The sequence below is a fragment of the Ahaetulla prasina genome, chromosome 3 (assembly GCF_028640845.1).
Source record: "Ahaetulla prasina isolate Xishuangbanna chromosome 3, ASM2864084v1, whole genome shotgun sequence".
Classification (NCBI taxonomy): domain Eukaryota; kingdom Metazoa; phylum Chordata; class Lepidosauria; order Squamata; family Colubridae; genus Ahaetulla; species Ahaetulla prasina.
Window position 1 is genome coordinate 37,768,358 of NC_080541.1, and position 25,790 is coordinate 37,794,147.

A 25,790-nucleotide genomic window follows, 5' to 3' on the forward strand; every position below is an offset into this window, starting at 1 on the left:
AGCTGCCTGGTGGGCTTTCCACAAGGACAATTCAGCTTTTTTGACATCTGCCTTCGAACAGTCGATTGCATCCGCAGGCAAGAGTGCCGCTGATGTCAAGGAAGTGGCTTATCCACTGTAGGAATCTGCAAGGCTTCAGATATGTCTGATACTCCATTGTAAAGTTTCCTTTCTGACCTTGAGGGAGGCAGACCCGCTCCTGGATTGCTCCACTGCCTCTGGACCACATCCAGAAAGAGCTTGGGTGATCCTGGCTTTCTTTAGCCTTCTGGATCTTTGCCAGCTCTTTTTCAAGGGTCTTCTGGCGCCATTTATCATCCTTCTCTGCCATCTTAGAGCCTCTGCCACTCTTAGTGGCTGCTGCATGGCTCCTGGTTGAAGCAGCCCTGGCTGCTGCTCTCTAACCTGAGGCTTCTTGCTCCAGGGTCAGAGAAGCTGCAGGGCAAGCCCTCTTTTTATTTTATTTTATTTATTTTTTATTTTATTTATCTTGCCCCCTGGCTTGGGCTGCTGACTAGTGGAAGACGCTCAAGACGCCATCTCCCACTCCAGTGCAAAGCAGGCTGACCCACAATGGGGTGCTGCTGCTGTGGCTCTGTTCCGCACTCCATGCATTACTGCCTCTCTACAGTATGTCCAGATGAAGCTGAGCAGGGACTGAATCCCCCTTCCGCTCTCCTGGCGGGAATGCTCAGGCCTCAGCTCTTAATGGAGCCAGATCTGCATAAACAGCCCCTCTCGGTAACACACAGGGACCTCAGCTGAGCAACTGGAACAGCTTCCCGATCCGCTGGGTAGCTGCCTGATAGAAGAGGTGATCAACTCAAGTTAAAGAAATGATCTCTCCCCTTTTAAAAAGCTCACAATTGGCAGAATCCAATCGAAGACAAACCCGCTCCTTTTTCCGTGTCTTTTCTGCGCTGAAGACTGAGCCGAACTGGGGAATTACCAGAAAAGGTAGGAGTGACCATATATGGAAATAAAGATCATGTGCTCAGTCTCCAGGCAGAAGAAGAAATGAGCAACACTCATTCCTGGATTCTTGAAATCTAGCTCTAGGGAGAAGTGAAATGTCTTCAAAGAAAAAACAGGAAAGTCCAGTTGCCTCCTGAAAAAGCACCTTTGGGACAACCATGACCTGAATCTCCATAAATTTTGTGCTGAACAATTAGCCTTCCCTTAGCAACCCCCAAACTTTGGAACAAATTTCTTCAAGGAATATTGGGCACCCTTGCATTTTGAGCGCATTCTTCCCAGGTATGTATGCTTATTATATTCTTTTAAATATACTAATTACTGGTGTTTTCTCTTTGTGCTTCATGTTCAGATATTTTTATTTGCTCAGTTGGGTACTGAGTACTGAAAAAATAATACAAGAGTATTTTTCATCTGTAATTGTCAAGTAAAATAACAAAATCTTTACTGAAATCTAAAGGTATTATGGTATTCTTTAGAAGACAAATGGAGATTAATTGGAAATACAGTTAATCAAATTTTACCAATGTTTATATTTTAACATATAAACATGCATATCATTATGTTCTAAATTTTTATATTACAGTACAACTTAAGTTATAAAAATAGTATTGCATCTTGTGATTGCCTTCTTCAATGACTTGAATTCTATGCTATGAACTATTATGGCATAAGATTGAAGAAGTGGATGAGTACATAAAATTTAGGAATCTAATTTAAGCCAATATTCCATTCTGATAGACAGCAAAAAAAGCTGTTGTAAATATCTGCATACCCATTAAACAAGGAATGTAAAACGAACTACAATTTCACTTTTTTACCTTTGTGCTTCTAAAAGAACAAGACCTGGAAACATTTAACCAAACCAATAAAGACAACTTGAATTATAACAGAAACTTTTTGATAAGACTTTTGAACAATGGAAATATACTTTTATCTTTCCCAACCTGTATACTTCCTTTTTCACTTTCCTGTCAATATGAGGTATGTTTTACATATATTAATATAGCTTGCTCAAACAGTTTTGGCAGTTGTTAATGTTAGGCTACAGCTTTTTTATAATAATGTAAGGATATTAAAATCCTATAAGGCACAAATTCAGAATTTATGGTATGTAATTATGCTAATACCAGCTATTTATATCATAGCAGAGTTGTATCAATGTGGTTTAAAGAGGCTGCAGCCTATTAGCACTTTTCAAAGCTAAGATTGCAGCAGTTGGGATTATTTTGCATGTGGAATCTGTCTTTACCATTCTGCTTTTTTCAAAATGAAGAATTTCAATTTTAAAAATCTGTAACGGAAAAACTGCAGATACTTAATGAAATGTTAGAAAAATACTGTATATATTGTACATTTCTCCATCACTATTAATACATTAATCTATGTATTAATTTCTAATGAAGAAAGACGAGCTAAATAGGAGAAATTATAATAATTACAGGTAACTGCCAGTATTACTTTTTCATATAGTTTCATGCTGTTTTAAAAAATTAGAAAAGGGAAATACTTTTTCTACAAAAATGTTAAGATAGCAAAATTACATAAAAAACACTACCGCCATGTTTCCTGTTAATGATTTTCTCTATATGAACTTGACCAGCTTTCAAGTGATTTTCATATTCTCTGCTTTATCATTTCTACTAGAGATTTATACTATTTAATTAAATACCTACATACTAAAAAAGCACACATGGTCCCTTAAAGGTTTAGGGACATTCAAAGAAAACTGTTGTGATAGACAGTGAAAAGTCATACAGCAAAGAGAACTGAAGGGATTAATGCAGGTGAAAGTTGTTACAACATGTCCTTGAGAACTAGTGTGGTGTGAAGATAAAATGAAAGGAAACCTTGAGCTCTTAAAGAAAAGCCAGATCTGGGGAAACTAATAATGATGATTCCCTGCTTTAACTTTTTCCCACTGCCATCTTTTCAGATAATTAGTCTCTTAGAAGACCTTTTTCTAAGGATAGTGAAACTTGATGCTGCATTTATCATAAAGGTTGTGCTTTCACAGCTGATATATTGCTTGTTTTCAAAGGAACTGACATTTCTTGAAGGCAAACTAGGGTCAAACTGGGAAACAAGAGTGTGAGGATTTTTTTTAACGTTATCAGAAGTGGCATCAATTGGCATTTTCTTCCTCTGTTAATTATTAGATGCAAAGAAGATTCAGGTCAGGACCAAAATGGGAGAAGAGAATATAGTGAAGCATAGTTTATTCTGTATTCCTATTTTCATTGACATTTCTTTTCGTGCTCCTTTGATTAGCTACTTGTCTGGAAGAGGAAGAACAAAATAAGCTCACTTAACAAGCATTACAACTGGGTTTTCTCCTAGAGATGAAAGTGTAACAACCATATTTTAGTCATAATGACATCATAGATTTATATGCATTGTGACCATCCAATCTCTTTCTACTAAAGAAATCCATACACTCAACAGTGAATGTTTAATCTTAACTATATCCTATTAATCAGGGTTGTCAAAACTCGATTTCATTGAGGGCAGCATCAGGGTTGTGTTTGACCATGGAGGGGTAGTAGCCATAAGCAGCACCTGTGATAGCTCAGGCGGGACTGGGGGGGATTAGTTTGCCATATTAGCTGCACAAGGACAACATTTTAATCTCATGCATACACATCATAAAACTTCCTATGATGATATGGTATCATTTCTTTGTGGAATATAATACTTCCTCTAAATTGAACAGTTAAATAGGATGCATTATGCCATTATACAAATATAAATGTCCACAAAAGGAATGGAAAAGATATGATCTTCATAAAAAAATCTCTCAGTTCTGTAGTAAGACAATTCTCAAATTGGGGCCGGATAGCTCAGGCTGGTAAAGCCTGTTATTAAGAACACAAAGCCTGCAATTACTGCAGGTTCAAGCCCGGCCCAAGGTTGACTCAGCCTTCCATCCTTTATAAGGTAGGTAAAATGAGGACCCAGATTGTTGGGGGGGCAATAAGTTGACTTGACTTTACAAAGTCAATAAGTTGACTTTGTAAAAAAAATATACAAATAGAATGAGACTATTGCCTTACACAATGTAAGCCGCCCTGAGTCTTCGGAGAAGGGCGGGGTATAAATGTAAACAAACAAACAAACAAAAATTAACTTGGGCAAAGCCATAATAATATAATCACTTAAAACATTAATTATTTCTGGAGGGCATAAAGGCCTTTGAAACAAAACAAACGATGTTTACTCTGTGATCCAAAATGAATTTATCCTTGTGGTATACTGCCATAGAACATAACTGCTAACAATGAAATAAATTCAAAAATAATCTGACAAAATTGCAGGTTCATTGGCTATTAAGCAAAATGATGAGGGATATAATCTCTTGACAATTTTGTTTAAATATTTAATTTTAAATATTTAAATATTAGATCAGAAAGATCAGAAAGTGTACAACGTTTCTCATCTGAAGATATTAGATCAGAAAGTGTACAACATTACAGGCAGTTCAAGATTATTTTAAGTGACCCATGCCATTATTATAACATTAAAATACCGATAACAAACTTATTCTGATTAAATAACCCAAATACATAAGCATGTTGTGAAATGCTTCACATTCAATCTCCAGAGGTAAATTGGAGCATGTGATAGCAAAAACATAACACTTGTATAAAATTCTATAAACAACTGAGTCTTTCCCTGAAGCTGTGAAGCAATATAAAAGCAACCTATATCGTGGCAAAGGGCAGGAGTATGTTTTCATCACAGTAGTAATGCCTGTTTTTTGTAAATTCTACTTCTTTTAAATAAATATATTATCTGTCTGCATAATGTGATTGCATTATCTGGTTCTATACTGGATAAAATTTTTCTAATATAAGAACATTTCATAAGATACTACCAAATTAACATAATTTCTTAGAATTTTTTATCTTTCATCTTCGTTGCTTATAAAAGCCGAATAATATATTGCAAAGATATAATGATAAATCCAGCAAAATAAGATGAAAATAACTTTTTTGGGGATCAACCTATTATATTTAATCTCTGGGCACATCCTTTGTAGTATTTTTATAATTATACATATTTATGTCCTTGGACTTTGTCCAAATTAGAAAAGAAAGTAATCAGACTATGAAAGTACAAGCAACTGCTATAGTTCAATGTGAAATTGAGTGAGAAATCAATATCATGTTTTTGTGGGTTTTTTGCAGTTTAGGGATATGGTTTTACAAGTAGTCCTTCTTTAACAACCATAACTGGGATTCCCAAAGATGCTTTTTTCACGAGGCAACTGGACTTTGTTTTTCTTTGAAGAAGTTTCCCTTCTCATCCAAGAAGCTCTGGCTGGATTGTGAGGAATGGAAGGATTTATATTCCTTGCAGACAGGTGGTCAATTGCATTCTTTTAGAAAGTTACTAAGTTACTACTACAATTGCATTCTTTTAGAAAGTTACTAAGGCCACCTGAGTAGTGTCACCTGAGTAGTGTAGGAACCTTCTTGGAACTGTGAAAAGGACTGTGTTGTATTCCTCCCCGTTCAATTTTGCCATAGATGGTTTCTTTGACCGGCTTTCAAACCAACGGTCCTCTCTGTGCAAAATGTGGATTTGCTCTCTTCAAAAGAATGGCCTTTGTCTTTTAAATGCAGATGGACTTCTGAATCTTGTCCGGATGGGTTTGTTCTCCTATGTTGTGCCATGCATTTATGAAGTGGTTGTTTTATTTCCCCAATGTACAGATTTGCACATGGCTCAGCCTGAGCCGCATCAAACCCTTCAAAGTACAAAGCCCAGCCCGAGCCCAGCCCAGTCAAGCAGCACAGCACAAAGAAAGACTCCAGGAAATCCCAGCCATCACAGAAAGCTCCAGCAATGCACTGCAAAACCACTGCCCAGGAAACTGCCCCAGCCTTTCCAGCCCAGCTGTCCACACTGCCCTGCACTGTGCCACCCTAGTTGACCTCATGCATGAACTGGAAAAGAAAGCCTTGTGCAGCCAGAAACTGCCTTACCAAGGGCCATGAGGCATGCTTGGTCAGCAGTGGGACCAAGCAGATGGTGAATGTCACAAAGCTCAGGACCTCAAGGTCAAAATTAAAAGGAGATAAGTAGATGAAAGCAAGTGAAGCATTCTTGTGTTTGTAGGTGCAGACCAGCTGCCCTGTGCCCAAATTCTGATCAGATGACTGCAGGGACACTGCAACAGCTATAATTTCAGGAACTGGTCACAAGTCCTTTTATTCAGTGCTACCATAAATGTGAACAGTTGTTGAAGAAATGACCATAATTTGAGGACTACCTGTACCGTGATGACAACAGCTGAATCCTTCAGATAATTAAGGGATAATCTCTATTGGTTTCCAACACACAAACAGAAAAATAATTGCTGAGATTAATAGCTGAAACAAAGATAAAATATTTAATGAATTCCAAACCCTACTTATCAAAAAAGATAGATTATAGTTAAACATTAAAATTTTTATCACAAAGTAAAAAACCAATGTCATACTTTTTAGTTGTCATAGCGAACTTGTTTAAGATGGAAACTAAGATGTTAACTTCAAAAGAAATTTCACTTTTATCTAGAAAAATTACCATATGAATAATTTTAATGAAGTAGAAATGGGAATCATGTGAATGAAGAAGTATATATAGACCTTTTCTAAAAATGAAGTTCAATGCTTGCAGCAACACATATTGGAGCATTAAAAAAACCAGTGGTAAACTCTCTACACACATTGTATATGTAGTTGTAAACATATGTGAGAGATGGAGAAAGAAAGAGATACATATTCTGGGATTAGCTTTAATAAATTAGTTTCAATGAATACAATAGTATTTTTTACTATCATATATACCCACATTGATTGATCTTGAACTTAAACCTGTTTAAAATAAACATTCAAATACAATATGAATAAATAATGTATAACAATTAGAGACTCAGAAAAAACAACAACTCAATTGTAATTATTTTAAATTAAAATTATTTCAATTTGCAAATCTTTAGTGTTACTCTGAGACTTCTTTGAATGTGTGTAGGGACGTAACACTACCCTTTCCCATTAAAAAACAACAACAGTGGATTTAAAATACTGAAGTCTAATAGGACCAACACCCGTTTTCCTGATAAGGGACTCGAGACTCCAGGCATGGGACTTACCAAAGCAGGTTGTCCTCACGGGTGGCACCTGTCTGGTCCTGGTCGGTGGGAATCTCCAGTACCCTCTGCAGGACTCTCCTGCGAAATGCGGTGTCTGCCGAAGCATAAGAATCCAGTCGGTAATGACGTGTAAATGGTGGTGGAGTAGTCCAAGATGTCACCCGGCAGATCTCCTCCATCAAAGCCCACTTCACCCAGGCTGCCGTGGTTGCAGCACTTCTGGGGGAGTGGGCGGTCACTGCCCTGGGTTTCAGCAAGGATTGTACCTTATACGCTCTGGCAATAGTCGCCCGAAACAACCGGCTGATCATGGAAGTTGAAAGTTTCTGACCCATCGTGGCCAGCAAGTAGGAGACAAAAAGTGCTTCCATCTTCCGGAAGGCCTCGATCCACCGTATGTATATACACAAGGCCCTCCGTACATCCAGAGTGTGCCATCTGCATTCTCTGGTGTAAGACAGAGCTGGGCAAAAGTCTGGTAGAATCAACTCCTGTACCTGATGAAACCAGGAGTTGATTTTGGGCACAAAAGCTGGGTCAAGCCATAGTACCACTCAATCCGTGTGAAAAATACGTAATTCCTCCTTCACGGAGTGTGCGACCAGTTCTGAAATTCTCCTGGCTGATGTGACCACAACCAGGAAAACCACTTTAAGTGTTAGAAAACTGAGGTGGGTTGATCGAAGAGGCTCAAAGGGAGCCTTGATGAGTGCCTGTAACATTTTAGACAGATCCCATGTAGGATACCGGTGAATCATCGGAGGACTTAAATTGGTGGCTCCCCTGAGAAATCTCTGCACCTCTGGGTGCTGTGTTACGGCATTTATCCCCCCACAGGAAAAGACTGAGGCCAAAGCCGCTACCTGCCTATGGAGGGTCGATGGGGCTAATCCCTTCTCAAATCCATCTAACAGAAAGTCTAACAGTTGCGGAACTGAGACCGTAGTGGCCTCAATAGTCTTCGTGGTGCACCACGTACAAAAGGTATGCCAAGTGACGTCGTAAATACGTATCATGGACAGTCATCTGACCGCCTGTATCATTCGTATGACACAGGTTGAGAAATTCCGTTCCTTCAGAAGTCTCCGCTCAACCACCACACGGTCAAGTGCAGCTATTGGGGATCCGGATGGTAGATGGCTGAAGGAAACCTGTTGGGTGGAATCTTCCACGGCGTGGCGACTGACAGGCTGACCAGATCCGCAAGCCACGGACGCCTCAGCCAATGAGGTACTATCAGAATTACCTCCGCTTTATTGTATAATATGCGACTGATCACTCGCGGTATCAATGCCATGGGTGGAAAAGCATACAGAAGACCCTGGGGCCAGTTGCAACAAAAGGCATCCACTCCCTGTGCCCCTTGTGCTGGGAACCGGGAAAAAAAGTGGGGCAGCTGGCTGTTTGCTGGTGATGCAAAAAGGTCTATGATCAGGTGTTCAAATCAAAGAATTGCTTTCTGGAATAATTCTGACTGCAGGTGCCACTCTGCCTTATCTATGGTGGCCATGCTCAGCCAATCCATCTGTACATTGTATGACCCACGAGATGTGATCCACACGTAAGGGTATCAGGTTCTTCTCCACGCAGTGACATGCCTCCATCATGAGTGACTTGGACTGCGTGCCTGTTGATTCACATGTGCTTTGGTGGCAATGTTGTCGGTCAACAGAAGCACTTTGATGTGTAATTCGAATCTTGAACTTCTTGAGAGCCAACCGAGCTGCTCTCAGTTCGAGCCAATTTATACTTTGTTGGGCCTCTGTCTTGGACCAAACCCCTTGGGCCACTAAGTCCTGACAATGAGCCCCCCAGCCTTCCAGACAAAAAACCCAAAAACCTTTCCTCTCTCACTAATCTAAGCAATCCTCCTATCCTCCTGTCAGAAAGGGCTTTCAAACTGTATCTGAACTAGCTTGAGACAGAGTTGAAACTGCGAGAGTCGGCAGAGGGGGCATCTCTTCAAGTTACAACCCTGTCTGTAGAGCTAGAGCACAGAGTGAATCCCATGCCTGAAGTCTCGAGTCCCCTATCAGGAAAACATCAACTTTCCATTTTGTAAATTTCTAATAGGAAACAAATCCTACTACCACCCACCCCATCCCTGGAATGAGGATGAACTTTCAAGTGGAATGCTCATAAACATTTGTAGCATATAGACTTAAATCAAACATATGGTATCCCCCAAATTTTACTAATGTTACCTTTTTCATCCTGAAAAATCAGTTTGATTTAATAACTGACAAAGATTATAGCAATTGTATATACATTTACAAGTATTTTTAAAAAATAATGCAAAGTAGTTATTTAATGCAAATAAAAATGATTAAAATTCTACTAAACCACCTTGCTTAATTCATCTAAATGTAGTATACTCGTTATCTCTTATTAAAATTCTGCCCTTTGACAAAGTCAAAACTAGCATTAATTTTAATGAGGATTTCCCTTGAATAATATTAAAGAGGTAACTTGAACTTTATTTCTGTTAAAGAGTACACGAGTGAAATATTTGAAATAACTGAGCTTAGATTATAAAATTTCAAATACTGCATCAAGCCTATTGCAATCTCTGTACTCAATTTCTGTTTATGTGGTTGTTTCTTAACTCTTCTTACAAAGTGTAGATTGAAGTGGAAGTTATATTTTATTTCATTATAATATCAGTGAACATTCCAGCTAGACCAATAGGAGCTGTAATTTTGCATACGCCCATTCATGAAAACAGAATGATTGCCTCTAAGGATATCTGTCTTGTCACCACAATAATTTAAGAAAAAAATATAACTATATAAGTACAGCACATATCTTGTATTGATTTTGGGTTTGCATTTGGAATTATACCCTATTTTTTATCTATTTCAGCTGACATTTTGCAAGGATGCATTTATTCACTCCAAATGAAACATGCCACTGAAGCACCCAAAAAAGGATTCTTTATGAGCTTTCCACTGTTCCTTCTTTTGGCAACAACCAATTCTGGTATCGATCTGTTTTGATTACACAAAAAGTACTTATAAACCTTCTTTAAGATCTTGCTTTCATACAGAGAGAAGCCTGGGAAATTTTGAGGATGAGAGCCATCAAAAAACAACATTCATTCCAGAAACACATTAACACATCACCCAAACACACATCCAAAAGTATATCCAAGTAGTTGGAATGGATCAGGTCCAGTAGGTAGTTAATGCAATTTATCTAGTCATACTAAATCTGTGAAGCTTCTGCTGTTAGCCAGTTGGTAAAGATGGATTGAGTTTTTGTAATGAGATAAATTTGCTTATAAACAATCTGGTAATCACTAATTACAATCTAGATTATTTTTTCCAATTCTAAGGAATTCTCAACTTTTAATATTGATACAATTTGCATTTTAAAATCACAACTATATTTTAATTTCAAAACTATATCACAGATTCCTCAGTAAAAAAAAATAAAAAGACCTTTTTAAAATGTTGGTTTAATTGTGAACAAACAGTATCATGATGGAGTTATTCAGTCTCCTATTTGGCGCCTTCTTCTCAACTGGATAACATTAGATATTTCTTAACAGTGAAAAAAAACTGTGAGAAGAGTTGAATTCAGTTCTCCAGCAGTGGCTAGAATTTCATAATAAATGCATAATAAAATATGCATTCATTGCAGTTAATCAGCTTGTAGCTTTGCAACAATTAACTGTGCTTTGCACTATAAAATCTTTCAAGTATTTAACATTACTCAGTCATTATACTTTCTAGTCTGTTAATACGGGCTCTTTCAATATGGTTATTACAGCATGATGACCACATTTTCGTTCAAGATCTGAACAGGACAGTGTTTTATTGAGAAGTAATTCAGTCCATTCAGTGGATTCTATTAGACACTAGATTGTACTATGTATTACTGGTACTCATTATGATCCCTGTTGAAAGCACTTTGGTCAGCATGAGCCAGCTTAACATTAAACAGCAGCACTGCCAGTTGAGGATTCTGGCAACCATATATGTTGCCTCCTCCCAATTTCTTTTGGCCCATAAATGTATTTAACTTCCCTAACACATAAAATTATTTTCAAACTATAATACATCTTCATAAATCAGTACAAAATGTTTCAAGTTATAACTAGACTAGAGCACTGCACATCAGAAAAACTAGACACAAGAACGTTTTTTTCCCCAAACGCCATCACTCTGCTAAACAAATAAATCCCTCAACACTGTCAAACTATTTGCTAAGTCTGCACTAGTAATCTTCTCATCGTTCCCATCGCCCATCTCCTTCCACTTATAACCGTAACTTTGTTGCTTGTATCCTTACAATTTATATTGATATTGTTTCCTGAATGTTTATTTGTACCCTATGACTATCATTACGTGTTGTACCTTATGATTCTTGATGAACGTATCTTTTTTTTTATGCACACTGAGAACATATGCACCAAGACAAATTCCTTGTGTATCCAATCACACTTGGCCAATAAAAAAATCTATTCTATTCTATTCTATTCTATTCTACTCTACTCTACTGTACTGTACTCTATTCTATTCTAGACATCATATATCTATCCCACAGTGCTATGTTTATAATCACTGAATATAAATTTTCAAAATTTAAATTTTTGCTCATCAAATTTACTAAAACATATGCAGCAGTGTCTTGTAGATTAGTAGCCTGAAGTACCACTTCCCAGCTTATGTTTATGTTGTATACAGCCCAAGGATTGCGATGAAGTTAGCAATACAAAAATGTTAACATAAAACAATAGTTTTATTAATAAAATAAATTTGTGATGTCATTATCTGCAATTTCAAGTATCTATAGTTGTTAAAAGGAAATTTGAGTTAAGTATACATGGTAAATGTTATACCAAATAAAATGTACCAATGTTATTTGCCTTGCTTCACTTGCAAGCGCCTCCTTCCACGCAAGCTTGCCCTTCCAAGCATGCTCTTTGCTCGTGCATGCTCTTCCCGCGCATGCCCACAACTTCCAAAACATGGCAAAATAGAACAACATTATGTCCGGAAGGGTGGATGGGGCCTACCGTAGTCGACACTACCGGTTTTCCCAAACCAGACAGAACCGGCCGAATCCTACCACTGATCTTGACAGACTTGGACACTGGGGCGCCATCTAACAAAATGAAATTCAGTGGTGAAAAAAGTAAGATTCTACATTTAGGGAAGAAAAACAAAATGTACAGGTACCCTATATGTCCGTGATGGTGAACCTATGGCATGCGTGTCCAAAATGGCACACGGAGCCATGTTGCCTGGCACGCGCAGCATTGCCCGTTCCACTTCTGGGTTTCTGGTATGCATACGTGCTCGACGATCAGCTGGTTTTTTTGTGTGTGGCATTTCTGGAAACTGGAAGAGCTGGTCTTCTGTTTTCCTGCGTGAGCATGCATGCCGGCCAGCTAGTCATCATGCGGCATGAACACCAGACCCAGAAGAGTAATTGGCCAGTGCACATGTGTGCACTAGAAACCGGAAGTTCATTTTTCGGTACACGCATACCAGAGCGCAGTTCAGATGAGGGTGCGCATGTGCAAGCAAAAAGGGCACATACACACTCCCTTTTCAGCACTCGGTGCAGAAAAGGTTCGCCATCACTGGTATATGTGGTATCTTGCTCAAAAGTAGTAACTGCGAGAGGGATCTAAGAGTTTTAGTGGACAACCATTTAAATAGGAGCCAGAAGTGTACAGCAGCTGCTAAAATAATATTCTCAGGGCTGGGAAGTGGCTCAACAGGCTAATGTAGCCTGTTATTAACACACAGCTGCCTGCAATTACTGCAGGCTCGAGTCCCACCAGGCCCAAGGTTGACTCAACCTTCCATCCTTTATAAGGTAGGAAAAATGAGGACCCAGATTGTTGGGGGGGCAATAAGTTGACTTTGTATATAAATATACAAATAGAATGAGACTATTGCCTTACACAATGTAAGCCGCCCTGAGTCTTCGGAGAAGGGCAGGATATAAATTCAAATGAAAAAAAAAAAAAAAAAGCCAACACAGTTCTAGGCTGCATAAACAGAGGGATAGAATCAAGATCACGTCAAGTGTTAATACCACTTTATAATTCCTTGGTAAGGCCACACATGGAATACTGCATCCAGTTTTGATTGCCACGATCTAAAAAAGATGTGGAGACTCTAGAAAGAGTGCAGAGAAGAGCAACAAAGATGATTAGGGGAGTGGAGGCTAAAACGTATGAACGGCTACTGGGTATGTCTAGTTTAATGAAAAGAAGGACTAGGGGAGACATGATAGCAGTGTTCCAATATCTCAGGGGCTGCCACAAAGAAGAGGGAGACAAGCTGTTGTCCAAAGCACCTGAGGGTAGGACAAGAAGCAATGGGTCGAAACTAATCAAGGAGAGAAACAACCTAGAACTAAGGAGAAATTTCCTGACAGTTAGAATTATTAATCAGCGGAACAACTTGCCTCCAGAAGTTGTAAATGTTCCAATACTGGAAATTTTTAAGAAAATGTTGGATAACCGTTTGTCTGAAGTGGTGTAGGGTTTCTTGCCTAAGCAGGGGGTTGGGCTAGAAGACCTCCAAGGTCCCTTCCAACTGTGTTATTCTAAACATATGGCATGCGCAGAGGAGTAGAACTAAGGTATCCTTAATGGCTAACGCTACATCATCCAAAGATCTAAAATCAAGGCTCTGTATTTTTCCTTTTCAAAACATAATTATATGGCGACATCGTTTTCAGAAAGGTGAGAGGGATATTCTGATGCTCATTAAAAGTAGTAAAACAATATAAGAAATTGCTTATTTCTTTGGCAGTGGTAGGCCAGACAGAAGTCACACTAAGAAAACCCCTTTATAATCAATGAGACTCAGATTATGAGCACTGATTTAAGTTTATTCTAGGTAAAAAGCCTTTGGTCAACATGTTGTTAAACACACAGGATAGAACATTCAGCCATCTCCCTTATGCCAATAAGGGCATCTATAGAAAATGTGGTCTATAAAAGGATACCATAGAATCAAGAGTGTCTCCAAGCAATTCTTTCCTCTTAGTGAAGTTATTCTCATCTTTTGAGACTCATTTAAATGAGATTGAACTATTGAGCAATATAATTAGGTAGGAATCTGTATTTTTTACATTGCTTACACATTCTGTTTGAAATTCCTCTGGCTGATTTTTTAGAGAAGCTGATCATTAGCCCTAATACTGAATAAGTTAAAAAAAAAATACAGGCACTGAATACTTGAAACCAGTCATGTTTGAATATAAAGGAATTATAAATAGACAAATTATAATGTATTGTGATAACATATTCAATATATACATATAAAACAGGAAAAATGATCAGAAAGGATTTTTTTTATTCTAACAATGCAATTCTTTTGGGTTTATAGTGCTAGCAAATTTCACAGTCATTTGTAGTGATTTTATCGAGCCAAGTAATGAAATGTCTGCAAGAAAACCTCAGAGAACATCAAGAATTCCAAAGTTAAACTCAAGTTACAGACACTGCCTATTTGACTGCAATTCTGCATTTATCTGCAAAATAATGCCCCTTTTATTTAATAGAGCTGATTCATAAGTTACTTTGCTAAGAATAAAACCTAAATATGAAATTTCATACAATGAAACAAGGTAGTAAGGAAAATACATACATACATATATACATACATACATACATGGAAAAATAAGCAATAAAATCTTTACTATATTGGTTGGAAAAAACTCTTGCTTTCTTTGGTTTATTAAAGCTTAATATTTTGGTAAAAATAACAGCAAAGATAGTCCTGGTTTCAAGTGACCTTAATGCATTTATGACAGCCTGTTCTACAACTAACATTGTTTACTCTCTTAAAGTAAATTTATATAAAATAAAACTATATAGTCCCATTATCACATAAATGCAAAACATACAATAAAAATCTAACTTAACATGAATTCAAAGTAGCTCTGCCAAATGAAATGTGAACATTATTTGTTGGTCTATTAATCTTATCTCTTGCTTTCAGGTGCAAACTGTTAGCCTGTAAGGCACATAATAATGCATCACTTGGTTAGTTGAATATGAAGATACCCTCCTAAGATATCACTCTTTATTATATATAGTGTCTTGTCATATACACAGAATTATGTTAATATATTGTAATCAAACCACCCAGAGTCAGTTTACAGTCAGGTAGAGCCTAAATTGAATTAAATAATTAATTAATTAATCACTAGCTTGTCTAGTTCAATCCAAAATATCAAACTTAAAATAAAAGCATTAAGCCATAAAATTATTGCATGCAAGGTTACAAATAACAAGTACCACATTCAAATGACATGATGTTTTGCGTAACTTTGTTTCTGTGCATTTTGCTTTAAAGAAAAATAGATGGAATAAATCAGGGGTCTGTGGACCGGCACCAGTTCCTGGTATGCCAGAAACCAGGCCATGCAAAATAAGCAAAACCCCATCCATCGGATGCTCTGGTCCGCGGAAAAACCTCTCTCCACGGAACTGGTCCCTGGTTCCCAAAAGGTTGGGAGCCACTGGAGCAAGTAACAAATGGTACAGGAGCTGGTAAGAGACACAAGAGATGGATAATCAATTCCCCTGTGTCATTTTCATTTATTTATTTATTTTGTCAAACACAACACTATATATAAGTATAAGCATGAAATAACCACACAAATTGAATACAACCAAAGGGAACATTAGGACAGGAACGGTAGGCACGCTGGTGCTCTTGTGCTTTTATGCACACCCCTTATCTGTTCTCTCTTGCTGTTTGTTTTTTTTAAAGATATATGGACTTCTGTGTCCAAAGAGCTGAAATTAACCAGAAAAGCAGCCATGTCTTCAAGAGAAAAAAAAAGCAATACCATCCCTCAGGATTAAGCCTTCAAAACTTGGTTTTTGACACAAAAATTAAAAGAAGGAAATTATGTGCAAGTTATTTCACTGTAAGCTATAGTTACAGACTGGCATATTTTCATACAGAAGACAATGAGAAAAAAGTGCAAATATTTCCATGTTTTTTACCTTTAACCTTCTTTATTACTTTGGAAGAATCCAGTTTGGACATTATTGTTTGTGTCTAAATAAATCAGAGTAATATAAAAGGAAAATACATTTAAAATTCATACATGCATATATAATACTTTCTAATGTTATTATAAAGGCAGGATTCAATGAAAGAAAATATTTTATATAAGGTTCAAGTTGCACTGTGGAACTAAATCCATATAGTTGGTTACATTTTAGTTCCAAGTGAAAACAATGAGTAAACGTTAATTGATATGAACTTAAGTACTACTGATGTAAACGAAGGGAATCCTGAAGCAGCCCTAACCCTTTCCCAAATTAAAACACTAGTGCTGCAAACACTATTGCACTATGGAGCAATAGCAGCTCTCTATGATTTACAACGTAGACCTTACCCAGCCTTATCTGGAAATATGGGAAATTGGAGCTGAGAGCTTCTGTACACAGGTCTTGAGCTTTAATATTGAACTAATGCATTTTCTCCAAAATAAGGGTGGGCTGTGGTATTTCAATTCCCATCATTTCTAATGTTTGGACTTGTTTTCTGGAAACCCATAATGGCACAAGATTCTCTCCCTCTTCAATATATACTTGAATCTCTCTCAGCCTTTCGTATGAAAAGATTTCTTTATCATATTAATGATGGTTCAATCCTGACAGGCGTAAGATTGATTCAGTCTTCCATGCATCCGAGGTCACTAAAATGAGGACCCAGATTTTTGGCTGCAATATGCTGAGGTTGTAAACTGCCCAGAAAGTGCTGTAAAGCACTATGGGGCAGTATATAAGTCTAAATGCTATTGCTATTGCTAAAGGAAGCCTGCTTGAAATAACAATGTGTTTCCTGCATTGCCTCAAATTTCTGTGAAAAGGATTCTACATAAATTAATTTATTCAGGAACTAAACTACTCTTCTTAAGAAAAAAAAACAGAATGGAAAAATAATATTTTACCCTTATTTTTGGAGAAAGCAACACATGCTATCATATTATTTTAGTAATTCCAAACTTAAAAAAAATTAAAATCTTCTATTTATGTGGAAACTATTCAAAGTCCAAATTGAAAAACACTTCTATGTTCCACTGCTTAATGAATCTCTGTACTCATTATTATGAAATATTTCCCAACAGGTGTATTTGAGGAATGATTTCCAAAAAAAGGGGACTGTACAGGAATATACAAGAAATCCAGCGTTCATACATTCACAGAAATGCTACAGAATTTTCAAGTACCAAAAAATGAATGAGTTGCAGAAGTAGAACCTATTACATAAAGATTCTGATATATGTTTTTCTATTTGTCAAAACGTTACTTGTTAATTAATAAAAATGATTAATTTTACTTGCCTAGCATTTAAAATTTGTTGAGACCTTAAAAGATAAGTTTGATCATTTATTTTAATTGTTGGTAAATGAATCCCTGAGTTATAACATCCCAGACAATTGTGAAAACGATAATGCTTTCTAGATAATCCCTCATCAAAATTCAATTGCTTCAAAGAGATTCAAGAAATTAAAATTGTAGTTTTCATCTGAAAATTGGAACAAAAGTAACTTCTTTTAGAGAATGAAAACTCTGTTTCATTCTAATATTTCTGAAATTAATTTTTAATTAGACATTCTGAAATGTTTTTAGCATCAGTAGGAATTACAGTGGTACTTCCTCTAGGCAAAATTTTACATTGACATATATAAAAGATAAATATAAAAGAAAGCATTCTATACTTTTTCATGAAAAAAAACTGACCTTACCTACTCAATTTCCACACCAGCACATGGAACCAAATGCACAAGTAATTTCAAAAATCAATCACATTCAACTTAACTCATATTTTTATCACCATTCACTTGGGGTACTGCAATGTACCCTAAATAAAACTTACTTGAAGACTATTCAAAAACTCTTAACTAATCCAAAATGCAGAGGTCCATGAATTGAAAAAAAATGAAACTATATATCAGTGCTGCATACCGTCTTCTAGTTATCAATGGCATTTCAAGTGCTGTTTTTCATCTACAAAGCCCTACGTGCCTTGGCTCCTAGTATCAGTCTTATAAAATAGACCAGATTAAGAATCCAATGTAATTTAGGTCTAAAAGTATTTTTATTAGAACAGCTATATTAACAGAATCTTGCAAGTCTGAATGACCTTCCCTCTCCCTCTCTTTAACTTCATAGGAATTTTGGAAGGACTTTTTTGAAACATTTTCTCAACTTAGTTTCTTGGAATGGACTTCAGCCGATCTTGTCTGTTGCCTCAGTCGTACCTCTTCTTCATGTCCTTCAAGATCATCCCGTGTCTTCTATATCTAGATTTGTAAGGCTGCTTTATCCACTGAATATGTGTCAATTAAAATATGTATCTCACACTCAGTGACTGTAGTATATAATTTTAACCTACTTTTATTTTTTTCTTTATTAAACACACTGCAAATCAGATATTTGAAGCTGTAGGATACTTTTCAATTCTACCTTTTCTGGCAACTTCTCCTCACTTACTATGGTAAGTAATCCAACTAGGATATAGCAATACAGGTAGTCCTCAACTTATAACAGTTCCTTTAGTGACCATTCAAAGTTACAGCACTGAAAAAAATGACTTACGACCATTTTTCACACAACCTTTGTAGCATCCCCATGATCATGTGATCAAAATTCAGACACTTGGCAATTGGTTCACACTTATGACCATTGCTGCGGCCCAAGATCATAGGTTCCCATTTTACAAACCTTTAGACAAGCAAAATCAATGGGGAAACCAGATTCACTTAACAAGCATGTTACTAACTTATCAACTGCAGTGATTCAGTTAACAATTATGGCAACAAAAGTTGTAAAATGGGGCAAAACTCACTTAACAAATGTCTCATTTAACAACAGAGATTTTGGGCTCAGTTGTGGTTGTAAGTCAAAGACTGCCTGTATATTGTAATTCTTATTTGTTCCACCTACTTGCAGGATCCACTTGCTTTGCAGGGTGCTCACCTTAGTTATGAGAGTAAAGTTTATTAATCAGGTGTTTTGTTTTTCAGTTGACTTGTTGCAAAGGCTAACACTGATTAAGGCTAAGAGGGAGTGACTGGCCCAAATTCACTCAGAGGCTTCCATACCTAAGGGAGAATTAGAATTGCTAATTCCTTAACTGCATGATCATATTAGGTATCAGGGCAGACTGCCATTTTTGTAACTACTTCATAGTGAATATTAGAATTGTATAGAAATGTAGATTTGGAAGGCAAAAATGATTTGGCATCTGCGCTGGCACACAAGTAAACCTTAAAGGAATGTATCTTTTCCCGAGTTCATACATTTACCCTTCATCATGGTAAACATGGTAAAAGATGCATTTATAGCATCCATTTATAGTCTGAAACACGTTCCACTTTTAAACTGAAATTTCTGCCTAGCTCTAGTGTGCACATGCACATATATGTAAAGTCTATATATGTAAACACCATTATTAAATCATGATTTTTCAGACCCAATATAACAATTTTGATTATACTTAATAAGTAAATTTAATAATTTGGAAAAATTGCTTTGAAGTACATGGGAATGATTAGCCACTCAATAAAATATCTGTCTGCCACTCATTAAAATATAATACATTTTTAGCAGTCACATGATCTTGGGAAAATACACCCATAAAAAAAATGCAAACAGAAACCTCATTTATGTCCCTGTGTGCTTTGAAGCACTTTTTTTGGAATCCAATCCAAACTTACTGCTCAACCTTAATGCTAAGTACATCTATAACTACCCAGTTACTCCAATAAGCATCATTAATGGATATTGATATTCCAATGTGACCTGCCAATATGTTTTGGCCTAGGAGACGACTTCCGGTGTCCAGCGGCAACGGACGTCTGGAAGGCTTCTCCTGCCTCCAGCGCCCGAATCCGGCCGCCGCCGAGGCCCTCAGGGGCCAGGTGTTCCGAAAAGGACACCTGCCGTACGGACGGCTCGCCAGGGGTCTCCCAGCCGACATACAGGACTGTGGGGACCGATGCTGGCGCGTCCTAGGCTTGGCGGGGTTTGGAGGCCACAGGCCGCGGCCATTATTTTGGTCGTCGCCTGGGCGCTGTGCCCGTGACACCGGGCATTGGATTATAACTGCAGCAGCCTGGTGGTGAACAGGAGCGGAGAAGAATTGAGGAGGAGAAGGAAGGAATATCGGTAAACGTGAGTGGAGTGCTCCGGTGCGGGGGTTTTCTCCCCTGCGGTTGGAAGGAGCACGAGTTATTCTGGAGAGAGGAGAACTTAAAATAAGAAGATTACCGGTTTTGTGGAGCTCTGGAGAAGAGGTGATGGAGAAATTTAGGAGGGAAGGTTTGAGGCCCCCTCCTTCTGGGGAACAGTGGTGGCGTCCAGCTTCCGCCTTCACTATGAGAATTTTGATGACATCACTTCCCTTGACTTCCTGGTTGACTAACTGTACTCTGGACTCGTTGCTCCTGTGAGTGCCCCCTGGTGGATCCGGAGGAAATTACAAGGATACCGTGCCTGCCTGAGGATTTTGTATTTTTTTTTTCCTTAATGGCAAAAGGTCAGAGACCAACTGCTGGAGAGATGGAGAGAATTTTGGAAAAGTTATCTAATATGGACAAGAAATTGGATGAAATAAGAGCAGAAATTGTGACTATCCAAAAGGATTTAAAGGATACTCAACAAGTTTCAGCAGAAAACAAGCAGAAAGTGGAAGGTTTGAGGGTGAGATGCGGCAGTGCAGAAAGAGAGGAGACGACAGGCAATGCTGTGCTTGGACTACAGATGGATAAAATGTCTTATTTCCTTAGGTTTCAAAATTTGGAAGAAGTGGACCAAGAAGACTTGAGAGATGTTGTGACTAAATTGTTGGGAGAATTTCTTGGGAGAGGTGTTGATTTCATGAATTGGGATGTGGATCGAGTTTATAGAGTTAATTAATATGCACGCATGCAGTTCCCAGAGAGGTTCATGTCAAATTTGTGAGAAGAGAGACGAGAGATGAAATTTTAGAAAACATAGGAGTGGGGCACTGATTTACAGGGGCAGGAGATAGCCATTCTGAGGCAGATTCCCAGACAGGTACGTGAAAAAGAAAGAAATATTATTTTTGTCAAGCAAATTGTACCAGAAGGGAGTGGGCTTCAGATGGCTGATGCCAGAGGGATTGATGATTTTCCGGGAGGGCATTACGAAAAAATCAGTACAATTATGGAGGCTACGGCCTATGTGGAGGAACACAAAGCCCTCCTGGAATCAGATGACCCAGGAATTGAAGAAGGGGAGGTTATAGATCATGGGGCGGAAGCGGCTGCCGCTGTTGCGGCCCTGGAGTTGGGTCAGGCTGAACCCAGAGTTCTGAGATCCAAAACTAGGAAGTGATAAAGATATTTGGGATTGTGTTGGTTTTCCTTATTCTCTTTAGTACGATATTCTGTTTATTCTTGACCCTTCTTTATTACGTATTTAAAATTTGTAAACTTAGCTACTTCGTGTTACCTGCTTGCCATATGGCTGTTGTATGTGTTAAAAAAATTTGAGTAAAATTCTTATTTTAGATAAGAAAAATGAAAATTTACCATACCTGATATGTATTTGTATAAACCTTTTTTTTGACTAATAAAAACTTTTTGAATAAAAAAAAAAAAAAATATGTTTTGGCCTAGTTCCAATTTAATGAGTAAACAGATTATATTTATAGTGTTTATGTTTTATTGTATATTATACATAGTACTGTAAAATATAGATTAAAATATATGGAGACGGTATTACCAATGAAACCTGGAAACCAGTTATATATAAAATTACTTCTTTTCCTCATAGGCATTCATAAATAACCATCTAATATAAAAGTACTGAGATATCTTTTTATGTAATGCAATTTGTATCAGTATACTTCATTTAATAAGAGCACAGTGCTCTTATTACATGAAGTATACTCTACAGCATACTGTTGATCTTATCCCTCAAGTAGTCAAATTAATTTCCATTTAGAAAGAAAGTCTGACTTTTCAACACAATGTAGATATTTATTTGTAGAACTGAACTACTGTAAGGTGTTTTTTTAAACGAAATAAGCAGTTTCATTATAGCTCATGTTCCATTTTTCAACATAAACATTCTACATGAATTATGCATCAATTAAAACATGCTATGAACTTACATTTGCAAACTTCTCATTTTCCATATTGAGAACTAATACATTTTATCAATAATCTTCTGCTTTCAAATATTCAGTTATATTCAAATTAAAAACTCTGTTCCCAATAACTTTGTTTAAATTCAACTGGAGAAACATGTACCTTGACAAAAAGATGAGTATCAAAGTTGCATTCTCCAATACACTCGCAAGCCAATTCTAGGCTACACCACAGCTTGCTTCTTAGAAAGAGGTCTCCTTAAAAGAAACTGATTTATTTCTACATAAAAAAGGCTGCACCTTTTATCTGCCAGATTCTTCTGAACAATTCTGTCTTATCAAAACTGAAACAATACAACATTTGCCCCAAGTTTTACAAGCATATGCACAGTAGACTTCAATGGATTCCACCAATATAAAAATTCTCAGGGTTTTATTTTGCTTTTCTATTTCAAAATATACATTTGACACAGTTTTATTTGTACCTATATATATATCAAAAACTTTGTCCAATCAATTCAGTGCCTGTTCATACATAGAATATGGCATAAAATCAGGCACTATTCTATAAAATCAGTGAGCTATGATACCTGCATTACTCTTGACAACAAACGAAAGCAAGTCTGATTGTTTTTGTAGATCTTAAAAACAAATGATTGCTGATACAAAATAGCTATTTTTCATATTTTAATTTAATCACTTTAGAAACCTAAGCATTTGAAAGTATGTATAACTGACTAATAAAGCCAGTAAGCCAGTTACTATTATTAATACATTGCTGCAATGAACCTTCCAAACAACTAATACCTTCAATTTCCTAAAAATAATTTGCAAATAAATTGATTGATATTCTTAATATCTTTAGTATTTATTTAAATTATGTAAAGGCTGTGTTACTATATTGCTGTATCAGTTAGACAGCCCAACTGCAAGCATTTTTATACAGAACAAGATTTTAATCAGGTCAATGGGGCTTTGCCTGCTTACTGAAGTTTGTCTTCCTAATTTTATCTATCAGTTTATCAATACTGGATCAAGATAAACAAATGGAGTTTACTCCTACATAAATGTGCACATCTTTTAAAGTAATGGGGATAAATGGGATTCAAACTGCACTCTCCAAATAATTTCTTTCTAAGCAATCTTGTTGGGTCAGTGATATATGAATTCCATATTTCCTCAAGTTTGCTATGCAGCTTTATTCCATGATTCTGGAAAAATATACAAGTCTCTGCTTTTCTATTATGTTGTCATGCCAGTCTCCACTTTTCTACCAACTTAATGTATATAGCTTTCCTCTAATACTAGCAGTTATTGCAGGTAATACAACAAACTTTTGCATCATTATAAATGCAAGCACAAAGTATTTCAAATTGTAGACATTATGAAGTTGTGGTAAACCAAATGGCTGTGTACATGGTTAAATTTATGAAATGCAACTGCTACACACTTGTTGTGTCTATTAGAGAAAATATCAATTTATTTTTTATTGTAGTTTATTTAATCTAAATCAATACTGCCTGAGTACCACAAAAACTGCAAATATGCAAAGTTCAGTACTCTAATCCTTATCCTACCCTTCTTTGCTCAAAAAGGCTATATGATGTGGAGGAACAACATAGTTTACATCCATTTATTAATTGTTCTGTCTTTTCAAATTTCAACACAAAGCAACTGCAGTTTCAGGTACAAGTTATTCATGTCTGGTCCAATGACTAAGCACTATTGAAAAAGTTATGCTTTATAATATTTAATGACTGGGCAGTAACATTAACCATTATTCAAACCAAAATAAAAAACCTACAACTTATCAACACTCTTTAGCCTCATAACTGGACACAAAAAGGTAGGAGTCAATAAATTATCTCACTCTTTACTAAATTAATATAACACAAATGAACTTAGAAATAAAGAGAAAATGTATATATGTGCTGGGGGAAATATATGAGGCTCACAAGGAAACAGGTATGGGAGAAATACTGTCAATCTGTCTGTCGCAGACACCTAGTGGGCAATAACAAAATCCCAACATCTTTCTTCTTACAATTAAGTTCTGTCACTGTCAATTTCTTAAGAACATCAGTGCTCCTGTGAGATACATTTCCATTCAGGTAAACTTCCTTCATATGCACAATCCATGCTGTTTCAGTGACCTGCATACAATTAGTAAAATATCTTGCACCCCTAAACAGTATAAGAATACCTAGAATCATCTCTGCCATCACTTACAGTTTTGCAGCCAACACTCAAGAGAACCTTATTTGGGAGAGAGAAAAAATATATCTCATAATGTAATTTACAAAGAGTGGAAACACCTACAAGGAGCTGAAGTACCTGCACTGGGGAGATGTTCAGTTGTTCACTTCATCTTCCGTTGACAAGGAAACCAAACGGCACTTCATTCTCCAGGAAAACCTTCCACTGCCATCTTTTGAAAATATATTTATTTGTATATATGTGCATAGCTATCAACATTATGATAATTATCATAAAATTATCTCTGTATAAAAATATTAAAAAGTGAAACTCTGGAAGGGAAATATTTTTTGGCTCTCTCCCTCTCTCTTTTACTACACGGCATTTTTTGGACGGGGGAGGAAGAATTTAAAAATGCTCAACAGTACCAAGCTGCAAGAAAAGTTTCACATTATAAAATCAGAAAAAGAAGAAAAACGGCTGATTCCAACCGGATGTCCAAAAAAAGAAAAAGAAACAAAACAATAATAATAAAAAAACATTTAACAAAATTAATATCTTGCTCGGTGGCTTGCACTAGGCATTGCAAGGTCACAAACTGTTTGTAAACGTTGCTGTAAAATGCATTTTTAAATCCCATATATATACACAAAAAAGCAAAAAAAGAAAACACCGTCAAAAATCTTTGCAAAAGAGAGTTAGTTAAGCAACATGCCCACTTCTCATCTCTTTGCTTTTTTAAAAAAAATGCATAATAATTTACATCGCTTTTTGGTCAGTACAAAACCAGTTGCATGTGTGTATATATACGTAAATAATGTGTATGCATTTACACTGTTGCTGGACTGGCAAGTCTATTTTTTTTTCGCCGTTTCTTTTTTCTCTTTAAGATTCCTAGCGACTTCCAGTCCCAGCAACACCTTTTGCTCCCAGTTTAGTAAACCATCGCATGCTAAGAAAAAAAAAACTTGTCATCAGAAAAAGGATCAAATCCATGAAAACAAAGAGGTAAAAATAAAAAAGCAGCAAAAACAAAAAAAAGGAAGAAGAAAACAGGACAAAAAAAGGAGGACAAGAATTTCAGCGGAAAGGTACTCACCGAGCGGGAGTAAAAGGAAGGAATAAAAACGCGAGTTACTATAAAATACAGTATGGCGGTGGAAGAAGGAATGAAGCGCTTTTTTTCCCCCTCTTTAGTCTCTGCCTCAGGCAATTGCCACGTGATTCTAAGCCAAGCTGACTCGCAGGCAGGGGGAAAGGAGCGGGCGGGGAAAGGGGCAAACCCCACCGGAGGAGCCCGACTCGCTCGCAACAGCTCGGCGGCAGCAGCTGGAATAGTGGCGCCCGTGGCGGCAGCGGCGAAGGAA

At 36.9% G+C, this 25,790-nt stretch overlaps 1 protein-coding gene across 1 annotated transcript in view; it reads right to left on the minus strand.

Annotated features, from left to right (window-relative positions):
- The window catches only part of RALYL (RALY RNA binding protein like), a 265,286-nt gene extending 240,667 nt beyond the window's left edge, over positions 1-24,619 (minus strand). Inside the window, exon 1 of the mRNA XM_058178841.1 lies at positions 24,562-24,619. The gene's annotated coding sequence lies outside the window, so the exon portion shown is untranslated. The remainder of the gene's footprint in view (positions 1-24,561) is intronic.
- Positions 24,620-25,790: the final 1,171 nt, after the last annotated feature.